This window comes from Arachis hypogaea, chromosome 2 (genome assembly GCF_003086295.3).
Source record: "Arachis hypogaea cultivar Tifrunner chromosome 2, arahy.Tifrunner.gnm2.J5K5, whole genome shotgun sequence".
Taxonomy (NCBI): Eukaryota; Viridiplantae; Streptophyta; class Magnoliopsida; order Fabales; family Fabaceae; genus Arachis; species Arachis hypogaea.
Window position 1 is genome coordinate 18,659,996 of NC_092037.1, and position 21,830 is coordinate 18,681,825.

Genomic DNA, 21,830 nt, shown 5'->3' on the forward strand with positions numbered 1-21,830 from the left:
ATACAACAGAACTGCAAGTTTCATGGACTTCCATCAGAAGATCCCTACCAGTTTTTAACTGAGTTCTTGCAGATCTGTGAGACTGTTAAGACTAATGGAGTAGATCCTGAAGTCTACAGGCTCATGCTTTTCCCTTTTACTGTAAGAGACAGAGCTAGAACATGGTTGGACTCACAACCTAAAGATAGCCTGGACTCCTGGGATAAGCTGGTCACGGCCTTCTTGGCTAAGTTCTTTCCTCCTCAAAAGATGAGCAAGCTTAGAGTGGATGTTCAGACCTTCAAACAAAAAGATGGTGAATCCCTCTATGAAGCTTGGGAAAGATATAAACAGATGACCAAAAAGTGTCCTTCTAACATGCTTTCAGAGTGGACCATTTTGGATATATTCTATTATGGTCTATCTGAGTTCTGTAAGATGTCACTGGACCATTCTGTAGGTGGATCCATTCACTTAAAGAAAATGCCTGCAGAAGCTCAAGAACTCATTGACATGGTTGCAAATAACTAATTCATGTACACCTCTGAGAGGAATCATGTGAGTAATGGGACACCTCAGAAGAGGGGAGTTCTTGAAATTGATGCTTTGAATGCCATATTGGCTTAAAACAAAATATTGACTCAGCAAGTCAACATGATTTCTCAAAATCTGAATGGATGGCAAAATGCTCCAACAGTACTAAAGAGGCTTCTTCTGAAGAAGAAACTTATGATCCTGAGAACCCTGCAATGGCAGAGGTAAATTACATGGGTGAACCGTATGGAAACACATATAATTTCTAATGGAGAAATCATCCAAATTTTTCATGGAAGGATCAACAAAAGCCTCAACAAGGCTTTAATAATGGTGGAAGAAACAGGCTTAGCAATAGCAAGCCTTTTCCATCATCTTCTCAGCAACAGACACAGAATTCTGAGCAGAGACCCTCTAGCTTATCAAACATAGTCTCTGATCTATCTAAGGCCACCTTGAGTTTCATGAATGAAACAAGGTCCTTCATTAGAAATTTGGAAGCACAAGTGGGTCAGCTGAGTAAGAAAGTCACTGAAACTCCTCCTAGTATTCTCCCAAGCAATACAGAAGATAATCCAAAAGGAGAGTGCAAGGCCATTGATATAATCAATATGGCTGAATGCACAAAGGAGGAGAAGGACGAGAATCCCAATGAGGAAGACCTCCTGAGACGTCCTTTGAACAAAAAGGAGTTCCAAACTGAGGAACCTAAGGAATCTGAGGCTCACCTAGAGACCAAAGAGATTCCATTAAACCTCCTTTTACCATTCATGAGCTCTGAGAACTATTCTTCCTCTGAAGAGGATGAAGATGTAATTGAAGAGCAAGTTGCTCAATATCTAGGAGCCATCATGAAGTTGAATGCCAAGTTGTTTGGTAATGAGACTTAGAAAGGTGAACCTCCCTTGTTCATTAGTGAACTAGATACACAGGTTCAGCAAACTCTACCTTAAAAGAAACAAGATCCTGGTAAATTCTTAATATCATGTACCATAGGCACCACGACCTTTGAGAAGGCTCTGTGTGACTTGGGGTCAGGTATAAATCTTATGCCACTTTCTGTAATGGAGAAACTGGGGATCTTTGAGGTACAAGCTACAAGAATCTCATTAGAGATGGTAGACAAGTCAATAAAACAAGCTTATGGATTGGTAGAGGACGTGTTAATGAAGGTTAAAGGCCTTTACATCCCTGATGATTTCATAATCTTAAGACACTGGGAAGGAGAAGGATGAATGCATCATCCTTGGAAGACCCTTCCTAGCCACAGCAAGAGCTGTAATTAATGTTGACAGAGGAGAGCTAGTTCTTTAATTGAATGGGGACTACCTTGTGTTTAAAGTTCAAGGATCTTCCTCTGCAACCATGGAGAGGAAGTATGAAAAGCTTCTCTCAATGCAGAGTCAAACAGAGCCCCCACAGTCAAACTCTAAGTTTGGTGTTGGGAGGCCACAACCAAATTCTAAGTTTGGTGTTGAATCCCCACATTCAAACTCTAAGTTTGGTGTTGGGAGGTCCCAACAATGCTCTGAATACCTGTGAAGCTCCATGAGAGCTCACTGTCAAGCTATTGACATTAAAGAAGTGCTTATTGGGAGGCAACCCAATTTTTATTTATATATATTTCTATTGTTCTTTTATGTTTTATTAGGTTCATGATCATGTGGAGTTACAAAACAATTGCTAAAATTAAAAATAGAATCAAAAATAGCAGAAGAAACAGCACACCCTGGAGGAAGAGCCTACTGGCATTTAAACGCCAGTAAGGAGCATCTGGCTGGCGTTCAACGCCAGAACAGAGCATGAATCTGGCGTTGAACACCAGAAACATGTAGCAGTCTGGCATTTAAGCCAGGATTGCACCATGAGGAAAGCTGGCATTTAACGCCAGAAACAAGCTTCAGTCTGGCGTTAAACGCCAGGAACATGCTACATTTGGGCGTTTTACACGCCTAATTGGTGCAGGGATGATAAATCCTTGACACCTCAGAATTTGTGGACCCCACAGGATCATCTCATGATATGTAGACCCCACAGGATCCCTACCTACCTCAACTCACCTTCTCTCTTCTTCACACAATCCAATAACACTCTTCCCCAAACACCCTTCACCAATCACCTCAATCTCTCTTCCCCATCACCTCTTCACCACTCACATCCATCCACTCTTCCCCATAAACCCCACCTACCTTCAAATTCAAAATCTCTTTCCCACCCAAACCCACCCTAAATGACCGAACCTACTACCCTCTCCCTCCACTATATAAACTCCTCCATCCTTCTTCATTTTCACACAACACAACCCTCTCTTCTCCCCCTTGGCCGAAACCCACACATCTCTCCCTCTCCTCCATATCTTCTTCTTCTTCTTCTATTCTTTTCTTTTCTTTGCTCGAGGGCGAGTAACATTCTAAGTTTGGTGTGGTAAAAGCATAGCTTTTTTGTTTTTCCATAACCATTGATGGCACCTAAGGCCAGAGAAACCTCTAGAAAGAGAAAAGGAAAGATAAAAGCTTCCACCTCTGAGTCATGGGAGATGGAGAGATTCATCTCTAAAGCCCATCAAGACCACTTCTATAAAGTTGTGGCCAAGAAGAAGGTGATCCCAGAGGTCCCTTTCATGCTCAAGAAAAATGAGTATCCGGAGATCCGACATGAGATCCAAAGAAGAGGTTGGGAAGTTCTTACCAACCCCATTCAACAAGTCAGAATCTTAATGGTTCAAGAGTTCTATGCCAATGCATGGATCACTAGGAACCATGATCAAAGTATGAACCCGAATCCAAAGAATTATCTTACAATAGTTCAGGAGAAATGCTTAGATTTCAGTCCAGAAAATGTGAGGTTGGCTTTCAACTTGCCTATGATGTAAGAAGACGCACGCCCCTACACTAGAAGGGTCAACTTTGATCAAAGGTTGGACCAAGTCCTCATGGACATATGTGTGGAAGAAGCTCAATGGAAAAGAGACTCAAAAGGCAAGCTGGTTCAATTGAGAAGACTGGATCTTAAGCCTGTGGCTAGAGGATGGTTGGAGTTCATCCAACGCTCCATCATCCCACTAGCAACCGATCCGAAGTAACTGTGGATCGGGTCATCATGATCCATAGCATCATGATTGAAGAGGAAGTAGAAGTTCATGAAGTCATCTCTCTAGAACTCTATAAAGTAGCCGAAAAGCCCTCCACCTTGACAAGGCTAGCTTTTCCTCATCTCATTTGCCATCTATGCTACTTAGCTGGAGTTGTCATAGAAGGAGACATCCTCATTGAAGAGGACAAGCCCATCACTAAGAAGAGGATGGAGCAAACAAGAGAGCCCATTCATGGATCTCAAGAGACGCATGAGGAAGCTCATCATCAAGAAATCTCTGAGATGCCTCAAGGGATGCATTTTCCTCCAAATAACTATTGGGAACAACTCAACACTTCTCTAGAAGGATTGAGTCATGACATGACCCAATTAAGGGTGGAACACCAAGAGCATTCCATCATTCTCAATGAGATTAGAGACTATCAAAGAGCTATGAGGGAGGAGCAACAAAGGCAAGGAAGGGACATAGAGGAGCTAAAGAACACCATTGGTCCTTCAAGGAGAAGGCGCCACCATCACTAAGGTGGACTCATTCCTTAACTTCTTTGTTCTTATCTCTCTGTTTTTCGGTTTTTGAGCTTCATGTTTGTCTATGTTTATGTCTTTATTACATGATCATTAGTGTCTAGTGTCTATGTCTTAAGGCTATGAATAAATCCATGAATCCTTCACCTTTCTTAAATGAAAAATGTTTTTAATACAAAAGAACAAGAAGTACATGAGTTTCAAATTCATCCTTGAAATTGGTTTAATTATATTGATGTGGTGACAATACTTTTTGTTTTCTGAATGAATGCTTGAACAGTGCATATTTTTGATCTTGTTGTTTATGAATATTAAAATTGTTGGCTCTTGAAAGAATGATGAAAAAGAGAAATATTATTGATGATCTGAAAAATCATAAAATTGATTCTTGAAGCAAGAAAAAGCAATGAAGAACAAAGCTTGCGAAAAAAAAGTGGCGAAAAAAATATATGAAAGAAAAAGAAAAAGCAAGCAGAAAAAGCCAATAGCTCTTAAAACCAAAAGGCAAGGGTAAAAAGGATCCAAGGCTTTGGGCATCAATGGATAGGAGGGCCCAAGGAAATAAAATCCAGGCCTAAGCGGCTAAATCAAGCTGTCCCTAACCATGTGCTTGTGGCATGCAGGTCCAAGTGAAAAGCTTGAGATTGAGTGGTTAAAGTCGTGATCCAAAGCAAAAGAGTGTGCTTAAGAGCTCTGGACACCTCTAATTGGGGACTTTAGTAAAGCTGAGTCACAATCTGAAAAGGTTCACCCTGTTATGTGTCTGTGGCATTTATGTATCCGGTGGTAATACTGGAAAACAAAGTGCTTAGGGCTACAGCCAAGACTCATAAAAGTAGCTGTGTTCAAGAATCAACACATTTAACTAGGAGAATCAATAACACTATCTGAACTCTGAGTTCCTATAGATGCCAATCATTCTAAACTTCAAAGGATAAAGTGAGATGCCAAAACTATTCAGAGGCAAAAAGCTACAAGTCCCGCTCATTTAATTAGAACTAATATTCATTGATATTTTGGGATTTATAGTATATTCTCTTCTTTTTATCCAATTTTATTTTTAGTTGCTTGGGGACAAGCAACAATTTAAGTTTGGTGTTGTGATGAGTGGATAATTTATACGCTTTTTGGCATTGTTTTTAGGTAGTTTTTAGTAGGATCTAGCTACTTTTAGGGATGTTTTTATTAGTTTATATGAAAAATTCACATTTCTGGACTTTACTATGAGTTTGTGTGTTTTTCTGTGATTTCAGGTATTTTCTGGCTGAAATTGAGGGACCTGAGCAAAAATCTGATTTAGGCTGAAAAAGGACTGCTGATGCTGTTGGATTCTGACCTCCCTGCACTCAAAATGAATTTTCTGGAGATGCAAAACTCCAAATGGCGCTCTCAATGGCGTTGGAAAGTAGACATCCATGGCTTTCCAGCAATATATAATAGTCCACACTTTATTCGAGTTAAGACGATGCAAACTGGCGTTCAACGCCAGTTCTATGCTGCATTCTGGAGTAAAACGCTAGAAACACGTCACAAACCAGAGTTAAATGCCAAACAGATGTTACAACTTGACGTTTAACCCCAAGAGAAGCCTCTGCACGTGTAAAGCTCAAGCTCAGCCCAAGCATACACCAAAGTGGACCCCGGAAGGGGATTTCTGCACTTAGACTTATTTCTGTAAACCCTAGTAGCTAGTTTAGTATAAATAGAACTTTTTACTATTGTACTAGTGTCTAGTCTTTTGACCATTCAGTCTTTTGATCATTCAGAGGGGCTGGCCATTTGGCCATGCCTGGACCATCACTTATGTATTTTCAACGGTGGAGTTTCTACACACCATAGATTAAGGTGTGGAACTCTGCTGTATCTCGAGTTTTAATGCAAAGTATTAATGTCTTCTATTCACTTCAGCTTATTCTTATTCTAAGATATTCGTTACACTTCAATATGATGAATGTGATGATCCGTGACACTCATCATCAATCTCATCTATGAACGCGTGACTGACAACCACTTCCGTTCTACCTTAGAACGAGCGTGTATCTCTTGGATTCCTTAATCAGGATCTTCGTGGTATAAGCTAGAACCCTTTGGCGGCCATTCTTGAGAATCTGGAAAGTCTAAACCTTGTCTGTGGTATTCCGAATAGGATTCAGGGATTGAATGACTGTGACGAGCTTCAAACTCGCGATTATTGGGCGTAGTGACAGACGCAAAAGAGTCAATGGATTCTATTCCGACATGATCGAGAACTGACAGATGATTAGCCGTGCTATGACAGAGCATTTGGACCATTTTTACTGAAAGGATGGGATGTAGCCATTGACAATGGTGATGCCCTACATATAGGATGCCATGGAAAGGAGTATGAAGGATTGGATGAAGGCAGTAGGAAAGCAGAGATTTAGAAGGGACAAAGGATCTCCATTCACTTATCTGAAATTTACACCAAGGATTTACATAAGTATCTCTTTCATCTATTTTATGCGTTATTTGTTATTATTTTTGAAAAACCATTATAACCAATTGAATCCGCCTAACTGAGATTTACAAGATGACCATAGTTGCTTCATACCAACAATCTCTGTGGGATCGATCCTTACTCACGTAAGGTTTATTACTTGGACGACCTAGTACACTTGCTGGTTAGTGATGTGAAGTTGCGAAGAAAGTGCTGAGTTATAAATGCGCACACCAAGTTGAGCGCCATTGTTAGAGATCACAATTTCGTGCACCAAGGGAAAACCCAGAGTGCATTTATAAAGGGTAGGAAAATACATGATGGGGTGCTCATCGCATGTGAAATGGTCAACTGGCTCAAAATGAGGAAAAAGGAGGCAGCAATAATCAAGTTAGATTTCAAAAAGGCATATGATAGAGTCAGGTGGAACTTTGTGGACATAGTGCTGCAGAAGATGGGGTTTGGCAATAGATGGAGATCGTGGGTGATGGAGTGTGTCTCCACAACATCTATGTCGGTTCTAATAAATGAGTCACCATCTAAGCCGTTCAAGATGGAAAGAGGCCTGAGATAAGGTGATCCGCTCTCTCCGTTCTTATTTGTACTGGTTGTGGATGTTCTACATCGGTTGGTGGGAGAGGCAGTCAGGAATGGGCGTATATCACCTCTGGTGATTGGCAGAGATAGTATAGCGCTGTCACACCTTCAACTTGCTGATGACACAATCCTGTTCTGCCCACCAGAGATGGACACTATCAAGAATTACAGGCGACAATTGAGATGCTTTGAGTTGATGTCAGGTCTCAGTATCAATTTTGACAAATCAAGTTTGATTCCGATAAATTGTGAAGAACAGTGGGCCCAGAATATGTGTCAGTTGTTGGTGTGTAAGGGTGAGTCCCTTCCAGTCAAATACCTGGGTATTCCCTTAGGTGCAAATCTGAGGTTGGTGAAGACCTGGAAGCCTATAATAGACAGAGTGGAGGAGAAGCTAAGTCTGTGGAAGGCTAAAATTTGGAATAAAGCTAGAAGGTTGGTGCTGATTAAATCAGTATTAAATAGTCTGCCTGTGTATTATTTAAGTTTGTTCAAATTGCCAAAAGCTGTTGCTGAGAAATTGATTTCACTGCAAAGAAGGTTCTTGTGGAATAAGGATGATGGTAGTAATGGGATGGCATTAGTAAAATGGGACGTGGTGCAGGCCCCGAAAAAACTAGGCAGATTGGGAGTTAGGGATGCTATGGTTCGCAACACAGCTATGTTGTTTAAGTGGTGGTGGCGATTTACTAAGAAGGATTGCCCGTTATGGAAGAAGGTGGTTTGCTCCTGCTATAATCTGAATCCTCATGTGCTGCTGTCAACCCAAGTGCTACCTACTGGGGGAGGACCATGGAAGGATATCTGCTTGCTACAAATAACGAATGACCATATAAGGGATACGATGGTTACAGGGTTGTCTATGGAGACTGGTGATGGGCAGCGTACACGATTTTGGGAGGATATTTGGCTGCTTTGTGGGCCTCTAAAAGACTAGTTTCCCAGGCTTTTCTCATTTTCAAACCAATGTGGGTCTGTTATAGGGGATTGTGGGTTTTGGAATAGGCTAGACTGGATTTGAAACTTCCAGTGGAGGAGAGAGCTCTTTCAATGGGAGTTGGGACTATTGGGTCAATTACATGAGGCATTGAGACCTGTGCAACTAGTAGTTAACAGAGAGGATAGGGTAGTATGAAAATATGATAGACAAGGAGTTTATTCAACTAACTCATTTGTTCAGGTTTTGCAGGAAGCGACACTCCCAGAGGAGGTGACAAGCTACAGCTTCACAAAGACCATGTAAAAAGGGCTGGTCCCACCTAGAGTAGAACTATTTGCTTGGTTTGTCCTAATAGGTAGGGTGAATACAAAAGAATGCCGGCTAGGAATCATTAACCAGGAAGATAACGTCTGTGTTCTATGTAATAAATATGCGGAACATGTGCACCATTTATTTTTGTGCTATGAATTTGCTTGGCAGGTGTGGAGTGCTTGGTTATCAATGATTGGCCAACAATTGTCTATTTCAGGGACAATGCGGGAACATTTTATGTGTTGGACGGAGGAGCCAAAGAGGAGGGAGGATAGAGAGCAACGATTGAGATGCTTCTGTGCGGTGGTTTTGAACATATGGCAGGAGAGGAATAGAAGGATATTTCAGAACAAGAGCAAGAGTGTTGAAGAAATCATTCACATGACTGTATTGAGCCACAACGAATGGAGAGGTGTGGACCCCTTTAGTTGTTGATGGCAATTCCGGAGATGACAAGGGGTTTCTTTTAATATGTTTGCGTCTATTGTAACTTGTTTGTTTATTCCTGTTTGACTGCTCCACTGTACTGTGTTGAGCTCTTTGCTTTCAAAAAAAAATTGCTTGTGATGAACCATTCTTATTGTTATATTGTTTTTTTATTTTTATTATATTAGAAACTTATTAAAAAAATTGTTATTATATTTTTTGTTTACTGAAAAAAAAGAAATAAAGATATATAGTTTGATTAAATAATAAAGATAGATGGATAAATTTAGGTATCATCAACTGATCTCCTTTGTCATTCTATTGAAAAATGAAAAGACAAAGGAGTTGATTTAAATTTGCTCTTGAAAAATATATCGTGTTTTTACTTAGCAATCATTAAAGTTAAGCGATAGGAACCGGTCGGGTATGATTGTCGCATGCAAGAAAACAATATGGATGCCAATTGGCTATGATTTTTTTAAAAGGAATTGAAAAATAAGATAGGTACCAGTCGGATATAGTTGCCCTATAAATAAAGTAAAAACAAAATGATTACCAGACGGATATGGTCGCCGCCTAAGGTATTGAGAAATAAGATAGGTACTAGTTGGATATGTTCACCCAACAAGAAATTGAAAAACAAGATTGATACCAGTCGAACATGGTTTTCCTATAAGGAACTGAAAAACAAGATGGGTACCAAACGGATATGGTCACCCCATAAGGTATTGAGAAACAAGATAGGTACCAGTCGGGTATAGTTTCCCTTATGAAGAATTGAAAAACAAGATAGGTACCAGTTGGGTATGGTTTTCCTATGAGAAATTAAAAAACAAGATGAGTACCAGTTGGGTATGGTTGCCCCTCGATGAAAGACTTGATCACTAACGAGTTAGTTTCAACATAATGGATACTAGATAGAAGAGACTATTCCTAATGAAAAAACTGTTTTTGGATACCAGTCGAATATGATTGCCCCACACAATAAAAATCTGATGGTTGAGTTATTTGAGATAAAAATGCGATAATGATGATGAATTTTTTTGAAAGCATAATTCAAAATAGAAATCAAATGAGGTTTTTTTGTATACAGATATGATGCATGATTGTTGTGTAATTGTTGTTTCTCATATTTTACATATCTTTATTATCATCGATCGCATTCAAAGTGGAAAGAACTTAGAACATTCTAATTTTCTTTCTCTTTCTCTTGCATTTTGTTCTGCAAAAGGACCATATAATCTGCATTATCTTTTTTCTTTTGGTTTTTTTTTTAAAGAGCCCATAATCATTTATGACTTTTGGTGTTCATCCATCTATAAAATTAGCAGATGTTTTGCAATCTATAGCTAGTAATGCACATTGAAACAAGCAAAGGTATTACTAATGAGATAATTGGCAAAAGGATCACAAAATTCAAGACAAAAGAGAAAACAAATAATTCAATAAAGATGTTCATCAACACAAGTGGGTGTGCTGTTTATGAGATGATTGATACAAAGGATCACAAACCAACAACAGAAGAGAATACAACTAATTTATCGAATAAATTCCTTTAGAATGACAATACTAGTAAACCGTTTCTAGTTCGAATCATTTGTAACCAGCTCTCAAAGATATTGATGAGTATGTTGATCTAGGCCATCTTCTAGAATGTCATATTCTTTGAGATATTAACAACCTCATTTTTTGTTTTACTTTTGGGTGTTCTGCTTTTTGCTGTTGCAGCCTTTTGGGTGTTCTGCTTTTTATTATTTATTTATTTACTTTTTATTTTTTTTAGACTTTCATCTTATTTATGCATAATGTCTCTTTACAACAATTGAGTTGACTTGCAATGGAAAGTCTTCACCATCCATCGTAGTAAGGATTAGTGCCCCTTCAGAAAATGCTTTCTTTACAATGTAAGGGCCTTCATAGTTTGGTGTCCACTTTTCACATTAATCCTTTTGAATGGGCAAGATCTTCTTGAGGAGGACCAGTTTGCCTTCCTGGAATTGCCAAGGATAGATTTTCCTTTCATGAGATTTTATCATTCTTTTCATATAAATTTGGCCATGACATAATGCAGCTAACCATTTTCCATCAATGAAATTCAATTGATCGAATCAATTTTAGATCCACTATAATTCTTCCAATTTTGCTTCCATTTAGACTCTCAAAAGGAAGGAATTTCGACTTCAATAGGAAGTACTGCCTCCATTCCATAGACTAAAGAGAATGATGTTGTCCCTATTGACGTACGAATAGAAGTACAATATCCATGTAGCCGAAAAGAAAGTATTTCATGTCAATCTTTGTATGTGGCAATTATCTTTTGAATAACATTTTTAATATTTTTATTAGCTACCTCAACTGCCTCATTCATCTTTGGATGATATGGTGATGAACTTTTTGCACACCTCTTTCATCGACTTATTGTTGAGGTTGGTAGCATTATCAGTAATGGTCTTGTTTGGTATACCGTAATGACAAATCAACTCCCTTTTCATGAACTTGGTCACCACACTTTGTGTAATGTTAGAATAAGAAGCAACTTCCACCTATTTTGTAAAGTAATCAATGGTCATTAAGATGAATCGATGCCTGTTTGAAGCCTTTGGTTCAATGGACCAATGACATCCATGCCCCCACATAGAAAATGGTCATGGCGTAGTCAAAACATATAGAGGTCCAGGTGGTACATGAAGCTTATCACCATAAATTTGACATTCATGACACCGTTTCACATGGTTGAAGTAATCCTCTTCTATAGTCATCCAATAACATCTGGCTCTGAGTATTTTTCTTGCCATCGCATGTCCATTTGCATGAGTTCTAAAAGTATCTTTATGCACTTCTTTAATGATTTTTTCAGCCTCTTTGGCATCTACACATTTGAGTAGAACTGTATGATAATTTCTCTTGTAAAGAACATTTCCATTAAGAAAGAAGCTCATGGCTAATCTCCTTAAAATTCTTTTGTCATTTTCAGATGCACCTAGAGGGTATTTTTATTCTTGAAGGTAACATTTGATGTCGTAATACCAGGGCTTTCCATCTGGCTCTGATTCCACTATGTGGGAATGTGTAGGCTGATTATGGACTTTCACTTTTATGAGTAATGCATTCCTATCATCACTTATTTTGAACATTGAGGATAACGTGGCCAAAGCATCAGCCAAATAATTGTCTTCGCGTGATACATGACCAAAGACAATCTCATCAAAACCCTCAATTAATTCTTCGATATAATCATGATATGGTATCGATTTGACATCATGAGTTTCCCATTCATGTAACACCTTTATTTTTAAAACCTCATGATTGTACTAAAAGTTTAGGGGTTACTTACCTTTAATCCTTTAATTTGATACTATATTTATTTAATATTGAGCCTTCGCGAATATGAATCGAATCTTTAATTATGAAAGCGAAATGTCTTTACTTTAAAATCACACAGTCGCATATCATATTTACATAATAATAAGTACATAGACTATCCAAAACTTCTTAATATACAAGTTCTGCCCCTCTAAAATCTCAAAATGACAAATGACGAGGGGTAAAATAAAGTCTAAGACGAAATCAAATACAGAAAATGAAAACATATATATATATATATATATATATATATATATATATATATATATATATATATATATATATATATATACGTAAAGCTCCGTAGTTCGATCGCGGCTTCGTGCCAAAACTTTCTAAACCTGTCACTGAAAAAGAAATTCTGTCGGGGAGTGAGAACATCATCCTCGAAAGGGTTCTCAGTAGAGGGTTTCAGAATTGTTATAAGAGGATATTTAAAAGAAAACTATTTTTCAATTGCAGTGATTATCGCTCGTCTTATGAATCTTTTTTAAAAAAATAACTGTTAATCATCCAAAACCTTTTCAAAGAAATACTATTTAATTTTTTAGAAATCCAAAACCCTTCTTTCCTTATAAGGAAATCTTAATTAGTTTGCTAGACTATATGAATGACCAACATGTTCCAAGCATAGGTTCATTACGTCTATCCTGAACCAGCTTGATTTTTTATACCTTCCTAATACCTCAATCAGAAATCAATCACAGCCTTCAACCCATCACATAATCAATAAACACAGTCATCATCTCATCACCAATAATCTCAAAAGTACCACATTAGAACAAACACAAGCAAAACAGACAAGGAAAGCACAAGTATAGATAGCAGTTAATAACAATTTAGCAATTAGGCAAACCGAAACAAATTCAAACTCAAGCAAAACATACAAATGCATATGATGAATGCCTATCCTATAGCTAATGAGCTCATTTGTCGGTTATATAGCCAAACCCAACATGTCCGGTAGCTAACCTGGACATTGTCTCTATGTTGCGCATTAATATTATTAGAGGCAATATGTGCCCTATCACCAATAGAGGGATTATGTTGTAACACCCTAATTACCCTAAGCCTTTCCTCTAGCCGTAAAGCAAAGGTTAATCAGAGGTTACGACAATCCTAACGCTTATACATAAAATGTATAGAAAGAATTAATATAATCTAGAAGCCCGATGAAGGATATAGCTCAAAAACGGGATTTCAAAAGTGCAAAATGTACTAACGAAGCTACTAGTTTAAGGCACAAGAAACACATATAAGATAATAAAAGAAAAGTATATAATATTATACGAAAATAGCCATGGCTCACAGAGTTTGAGCTGGCTAGCCATATATAGACCATACAAGAAACCAGACAGTAAAAACAGCTTATACAAGTTTTGTGCTCTCGAATACAAGCCTCTAGGCCAAAACAAACAAAAGTGAGAGACATGTACAAAATAAACCAAAAAAGACTCCAAAAAGGTATCCGAATCCTCCGCTTCTGTCATCAACCAAACAACTCACTGAGGTGGGTTACAAATTGCATTTGAAAAACACAATAGAAATATGGTCTGAGAACCAGAGGTTCTCAGTATGGTAATAGTGCCCAGTGATGTAGGATATAAGACCTCAGGACGCCAGAGGCAATCCTAGAACTTCATATCCATCACAGATTTATCTTAAAACATACTAAAACAATTAAGCATAACTTAAACCATAATACAATAAAAGGGTAATCTATCTTAGGGTATTTCTAATCTAACCAAACACCGCTGTCCCACAGCCTTCACTAACCTATTCTATATGCGATCTCATCGCCACCACCTTCCGAACCTCCTTAATCTCAATAGAAATCACAATTAATTACAATGCAAGTAAAACACAAGTAGAAGCATATAAGGCAAGTAACTCAAGTAAGCAAATAGGCATGTTATTCAATTAGGCATACAATTACAAGTCGGCAAAGCATACACACAGATTGAAAATGCACATGATGAATGTCTGTCCTATTGTCCATGATATCACATGTCGGTTATTGTATCAAACCCGACAGAAAATCCGTTCGACAACTCCCAGAGTAGTCTCTCTATTGCGCATAAGGAGGAATAATTCTGAGGGATGAGTGCCCTACCACCTTCTCCTTTCAGAGGGATGAGTGAGAATTCCAGCTTCAACTCTCACATCCGAATGTAGGCAGGAGACTGCCACAGCCCCTACGACAGATAACAAAACATATCATAATCACAGATTCAATCTCAGAGGCCAGTGCTCAAAGCACCCTTCCATTCATACTCACTCCATCAACCATAATCATCCATTTCCAAGTTCTCATCATAACCATCATTAATTCATAACTTTTCACTCCAAACTCACTAGTTCATCAACTTTTCAATTCACAAACTATTCTTCACTCGCACTCCATCAAACCCATGCTCAGTACACCAGAAACCTAAGCCTCCGTTCTATAACTTTTCGAAACAATACCAAATCAAATTCCTTAGGTCCTATCCCATGTTTAAATATCCAAAACTAGGCCCAAGAGTCTTAAAATGGTGTTATAGAATTTTACAACCTTGTTGGGAAGGTGGAATAGATGAAAACAAAGTTAAAATTTGAGAAATATGGCATTTGCGTACGCACAGGGGTGTGCGTGCGCACGCCCAGAAGAGTTTTCAAAAGTGTGCGTACACATAGAGCTGTGCGTACGCACAGGTGTCACATTTGTTAATGTCTGTTTGCTTGCACAATCTATGCCAGCGCCTCCAACAGACTAGCCTTCCCAACGTGTGCGTGCGCACAGGTCTGTGCGTACGCACAGGTTGCATGTTCTCATTGGTGTGTGCACACACAAGCTGTGCTAGCGCTGCAAGCAGATTGCCTGCCTCTGCGTGTGTGGACGCACAGGTTTGTGTGTGCACACAGGTTGAAATTTTCACAGAGGTGTGCGTACGCACAAGGCTGTGTGTGCGCACATACCAGAAATCACAAAATTTTGCAACTTTGTAGAATTTCAAATTTTTAACACCAACTTTGAATGATCATAACTTCCTCTACAAAATTTCAAATTTTGCAAACTTTATATCGATTTAAAGGGTTTTCAATGTATTTAGTTCTAGGCAAAAGTTATGATGAGACAAAGTTCACCAAAACCAACTTTTACCAACCACATCCACCCAAAATCATACCAAACTACCAATTACAACACAATCTACCCTTTTTGGGTCACCATTCATCATTCCCACCACTTTTTCCATCACACTTAATCATTCTCCATCTCAATCATCAAACATATAACTTTTCAAACAATTTCTCACCAATACATATACTAATCATCATTCTATCATCAATTTCAATTATCAATCTCTCAAGTCCAACTACCAATATCCATGTAGCCATTTATCAACCATTCTGAATCATCAATTAACATCCCAACAACCTCAACATCACATATAATATATCAAACCACCTTTCAATCCACACATTCATTCATCCTCATCATATCAATATTAGTCATCATCATTGAACTCAAAAATTCCTCAACCCATTATAAATCATCATACATCAACATTCAACACCCAACAATCATTAATTCATCATAAATCATTACATACCATCATTCAGCAACTCAACAACCATTCAAATCCAAACCTATCCTATGGGTTACTAGCCTAAGAGTCCATGAATATTATATACTATATAGATGAAACCGAAACCATACCTTGGCCGATTTTCAATATGAATCAAAATCTCAAACCAGAACAAGTTGAGCTTCAAACCACAAGCAAGCCTTCAAAAGGACTCTAACAAGCACCAACAAGCTCCAAAAGCTCCCAAACTCACAACAAACAAGCTATATACACACAAATCATCACTAACCAATCTAGGGCTCAACTTAATCATAAAATAACAAGGATTTCAAGAGCTCTTACCTTGTCCAACAGTTTTGGAAGCCAAAACCACAAGCAATCAAGTGCTAAAGTGTACCCAAACACCCAAATCATAAGATTTCACTCAAAACCAAACCCTAAAACTCGAATTTCACAAGGACACAAAAATGGGGCAGGGAAACTCGAGAGAGTTACCACAAAGCTTGGATATAAATTACGGGCTTGGCAAGAGCTTCGCATAGCCACTGACGGCACGCGAATTGGAGCACCGTAGCTCAAGATATGATGAAAAGAGTGAAGAGGTGAATAGTGTTTCTTCTCTCTTCTCCCCTCTCCTTCTTGCAGCTGGTGTGTGTGTGTTTATGGGTGTGTTGGGTGGAATGGGTTCATTAATGAACCCTTATATATGTTGGGTTTGGGCCCAACTTGGGCCTAGTCCAACCTGCTAGCGTTTTTAGCCCGTTCGGCCCAACTTTGGGCCAAATCTTTAACATTAACGCCCGATTTTTCATTTCTAATATGTTTCCAGGGTTTTCGACCGTTTTCACTTTTTCTCGCGCAGTATCGGGCAGACTTAAACCGGTTCAACTATCGGTTCGCAGTTTTTCATGGTTTTTTACAGAAAACACATTTTCTGACTCAGAAAGACCTACTGAGTCCAAAAATCATATTTAAATCCCCAAATTCTCATTCTAACTTTCCGGAAATTAATTGGGGCATTTAAATTATTTTATTTCGTGAAAACTCCAGTTCTTACATCCTCCCCTCCTTAAAAAGATTTTTGCCCTTGAAAATCCGAATCACGTGATGTAATATATATATATATATATATATATATATATATATATATATATATATATATATATATATATATATTCTCCACGAAGCATCCTACTTCCAACGTTACCAACCCAACAAGTTGCCAAAGCATCTCGTTCACCACCATCCGACTGTGCCATGTCGATGTTCTCTCTCGCCTTCCGCTGCATCACTCTGATTATCGTTACTAGGAATCCAAAAATTTTCCTTCACTCAAATACCGATTTTGTAATATTTTTCTAAATCTTTTAAACAAGTTCAATCTAAATGAGTCCATTATTAAAACCTTATAAAAAGAGTCAAAAACCTTTTATTTGTAAATCAATCACTTTGAAGCATGATTTCTCTAAATTCATTAAAATCCTTAAATCAGAACCTTTCAATTTGAATCCCTTTTGATAAGTTAAATTTACAAACCAAAATCACAAGTTAACAAAATTTTAGGACTCACTTTCCTTTTCAATTCGTATCATTTGATCAAAAGTTCTAGTTCTAGTTTCAAAACCAAATCATTCAAACCAGAGTTCCAAACCAAGTTTAAAAATCAATCTAAGCTTTAAAACTTTTTCAACACGAACGACGATAGTCTATACTATGAAGATAAGTTGAGGTCTGGCCATTGGCTTCGTAATTACCTCAACCCTGTTGTTGTGATCGATCCGCCTCATGTGCTCTTCGGTGTGGGCAATCTCTAACCAAATGTCCCGGTGAGCCACACTTGTAACATAGTTTCTTACCTAAATAGCATTTCATATCAGAGGAGTAAGCTCTTGACCGCTTCCCTTCACCATATTTCTTGAAGTTTTGTCCCCCTGGTCCAAGGTAATCATCGCGTTCTCTACTAGTATTTTTTCCATGAGTGTCCCTTGACGAGGCTACTGTCTTTGCGTATTCTTCAACCACTCTTGCCTTGTTCACCAGATCGGAGAAAATCTGAATCTACGTAGGAGCCACAACAGTCATGATGTCGTCCTTCAAGCCCCTTTGATACTTGACACACTTCCAACTTTCATAGGTCTCCGGGGCACCCTGACACGCCCTAGAGAACCTACAGAGTTCCTCAAATCAACTGGTGTAGTCCGCTACAGATAAAGAACCTTGCTTCAGCTGCATAAGTTCCATCTCCTTTGCTTCCCTTGCAGACTCAGGAAAGTACTTCTTGTAGAAGGCCATCTGGAATACCTCCCAAGGAATATCGGCGTTCTGAAGCTGTAGTAAGCGGCATTCTGCTTGCCAACAATGCTAGGCCTCTTCCCGAAGCTGATAGGCAGCAAACTTCACATATTGGTTATTCGGGACATGCTGTGCTTGCAGCGCGTGTTTCGTAACTTGGAACCAGTTATCCACTTCCGTGGGATTAGTTGATCCTCTGAAACTTGGCAAACGAACCTTGAGAAAAGTTGCCAAAGTCATCGGAGCACCTCCCATGTTATCTCCATTTCCCTCAGCATCATCATTCGCATTTTTCTCACCATTTCCGTTTCCATTTCCCGTCGGTTGGCCTAACCTCTGCACAGCTTGCAAAGTCGCAGCATCATTCGCCTCCATGGTGTTCGTAAGATTCGTCATTGCCGCCATGAACTCGGCATGGTTATCGGCCGGTCGCTCATTCTTATTCTCTCGTGAACGTGTACGACCTCATCCGTGAGTGGCCATTAGGGTTCCTGTCTGCACCAAACAATCGATATCAAGGTGATCAGTCTCAATATCAAAAGCCTAGTGCTTCAATTATCCCAAATAGGCACTCCCAAACAAGCGTGTTATGCAATATCAAGTAGATAACCTAAATAGCATGAAAGAAAAATGACCCAGAGTATGCAATGAAGCACAATCAGTCCATCCCTCAGGCTCATGAGGATGAACCGCTTTGATACCACTAATGTAACACCCTAATTACCCTAAGCCTTACCTCTAGCCGTAAAGCAAAGGTTAATCAGAGGTTACGACAATCTTAACGCTTATACATAAAATGTATAGAAAGAATTAATATAACCTAGAAGCCCGATGAATGATATAGCTCAAAAATAGGATTTCAAAAGCGCAAAACGTACTAATGAAGCTACTAGCTTAGGGCACAAGAAACAGATATAAGATAATAAAAGATAAGTATATAATATTATATGAAACTAGCCAAGGCTCGCGGAGATTGAGCCGACTAGTCATATACAGACCATACAAGAAACTAGATGGTAAAAACAGCTTATACAAGTTTTGTGCTCTCGAATACAAGCCTCTAGGCCAAAACAAACAAAAGTGAGAGACATGTACAAAATAAACCAAAAAAGACTCCAAAAGGTATCCGGATCCTCCGCTTTTGTCACCAACCAAACAACTCACCGAGGTGGGTTGCGATCTGCATCTGAAAAATCTAACAGAAATATGGTATGAGAACTGGAGGTTCTCATTTTGGTAACAGTGCCCAGTGATGTAGGATATAAGATCCCGGGATGCCAGAGGCAATCCTAGAACTTCATATCCATGACAGATTTATCTTATAGCATACTAAAACAATAAAGCATAACTTAAACCATAATACAATAAAAGGGTAATCTATCTTAGGGGATTTCTAATCTAACCAAACACTGCTGTCCCACAGCCTTCACCAACCTATCCTCCATGCGATCCCATCGTCACCGCCTTCCGAACCTCCTCAATCCCAGTAGAAATCACAATTAATTACAACGCAAGTAAAACACAAGTAGAAGCATATAAGGCAAGTAACTCAAGTAAACAAATAGGCACGTTATTCAATTAGGCATACAATTACAAGTCGGCAAAGCATACACACAGATAGAAAATACACATGATAAATGTCTGTCCTATTGGCTGTGATATCACATGTCGGTTATTGTGCCAAACCCGACAGAAAATCCGGTCGACAACTCCCGGATTAGTCTCTCTATTGCGCATAAGGAGGAATAATTCCGAGGGATGAGTGCCCTACCACCTTCTCCTTTCAGAGGGAAATATTCCGAGGGAGCGTGCCCTACAACAAAACTTAATAGTGTTTCTTATAGAAAGAAGTATTTCGTTGTAAGCATAGCTCCAAACCAACAAATGACTCTCATATCAAATTAAATTTGGTTGTCACAAGTAACAAACCCCAAATGAGAATTAACCGAAGTATTTAAACTCCGGGTCGTCTCACAAGGAATTGCAATGAAGTGCTCAATTATTGGCTATGAAGATGCAAGGGGGTTTGATTTTCAATGTGAAAGAAAATAAATGGCAAATAAAGTAAATGAACAATTAACTAATAAAAGAAAGGAAAAGATACTCTTGGCTAGACATAGGTAATTGAGATTACCATCCTTGTCTACAAACCATATATTGATAATTATGAGAGGCCAACCTATTAAGTCTACCTCCAAAAGCCTTAAGTATGTAATATCTACTCCTAGGCTTGAAGTACGTCAAATAGGCTTGATCACATCAATCCATAAGTCCCAACCTATCTACTAATTAGATTAGTAGTGGGTTGGTGTCAATGAGTATCAAATTGATCACCAAGGGTTCTCAAATCACCAATTCATTGAGACCCAATGACTCAAGGTCACTCAATTCCCTTAGCCTAGGCCAAGAGTAAAGAAAGCTACTCAAAAACTAGAGGAAATATTCTATCAAACACCTACAGTAAAAGAAAAGTAAACATCACCAAATGCAAGAATTAACAAGATCCACAACCATCATGAGCAAGAAATTAATAATAGCAATGAAGATAAACATAAAAGAAACATGGAAACATAAAATTGCATTAGAAGAAATTAAGATCCAACAATGGTTCATGAACATAAAAGAGAGTAAAATAAGGAAATTAACAAGAGAAACTAAGAAGATTGAGACAATAGAACAATAAAATGTAAAGAGAATTGAACTAAAAACAAGAATTGAAAGATGAATTTGAGAGAGATTAACCTAACTTTACCCTAATTTCTATCCTAAATCTAGAGAGAGAAGAGAGCTTCTCTCTCTAGAATTCTACCCTAAAACATAATGAAGACTAAACTATGACTACTTGGTTCATTCCCCCCTCAATCCTTGGGTTCAATAGCATCAGAAATGAGTTTAATTGAGCCTAAAATGCTTCAGAAATCGCCCCCAACGAGTTGCTTAAAGTGGACCCACACTGATCCATCAATGCTTGCGTGTCATGTGCGTGTACACATCTTTAGACGTTAGACAACTATGAAAAACTTTATATTATTTTGGAGCCCCGGATGTTAGCTTTCCAATGCAACTGAAACCGCCTCATTTGAATCTTTGTAACTCAAGTTATGATCGATTGAGTGCGAAGAGGTCAGGATTGACAGCTTTACGGTTCCTTCATTTCTTCATGAGTTCTCCCACTTTGCATGCTTTTCCTTCATTCCTTCAATCCAATCTTTGCCTTCTAAACCTGAAATCACTTAATAAACATATCAAGAAATCGAATGGAATTAAAGTGAATTAATTTTAGCTATTTTAAGGCCTAAAAAGCATGTTTTCACACTTAAGCACAAATTTGGGGAGAATTAGAAAACCATGCTATTTCATTGAATAAATGTGAGAAAAGTTAATAAAACCCCCCAAATTAAGCATAAGATAAACCAAAAAATTGGGGTTTATCAAACCTCCCCACACTTAAACCAAGCATGTCCTCATGCTTAGAATAAAGAAGGACAAGAAAAGGGATATGAACATTTATTCAATGCAAATAAACTATATGCACACATCTATATGAATGCAACTAAATACAAAATGATTCTACCTACTTGATTAAAAGTAGATCAATCCCCCAAGAACACATATGCACATGTAGGGCTAAATAGTATGATGATTCATAAATCCTACCAATTCAAAATTGTAAAAATAAAGTTCAAATAGATAAGGAGTTGAGCATCGAACCCTCACCGGAAGTGTATATGCTCTAGTCGCT

At 38.4% G+C, this 21,830-nt stretch overlaps 1 non-coding gene across 1 annotated transcript; it reads right to left on the reverse strand.

Moving 5' to 3' along the window:
- Window positions 1-255: 255 nt before the first annotated feature.
- On the reverse strand, window positions 256-363 carry LOC112768306 (small nucleolar RNA R71). Its single transcript, XR_003185747.1, has one exon. It is a non-coding gene; the product is annotated as a small nucleolar RNA R71 (small nucleolar RNA).
- Window positions 364-21,830: the final 21,467 nt, after the last annotated feature.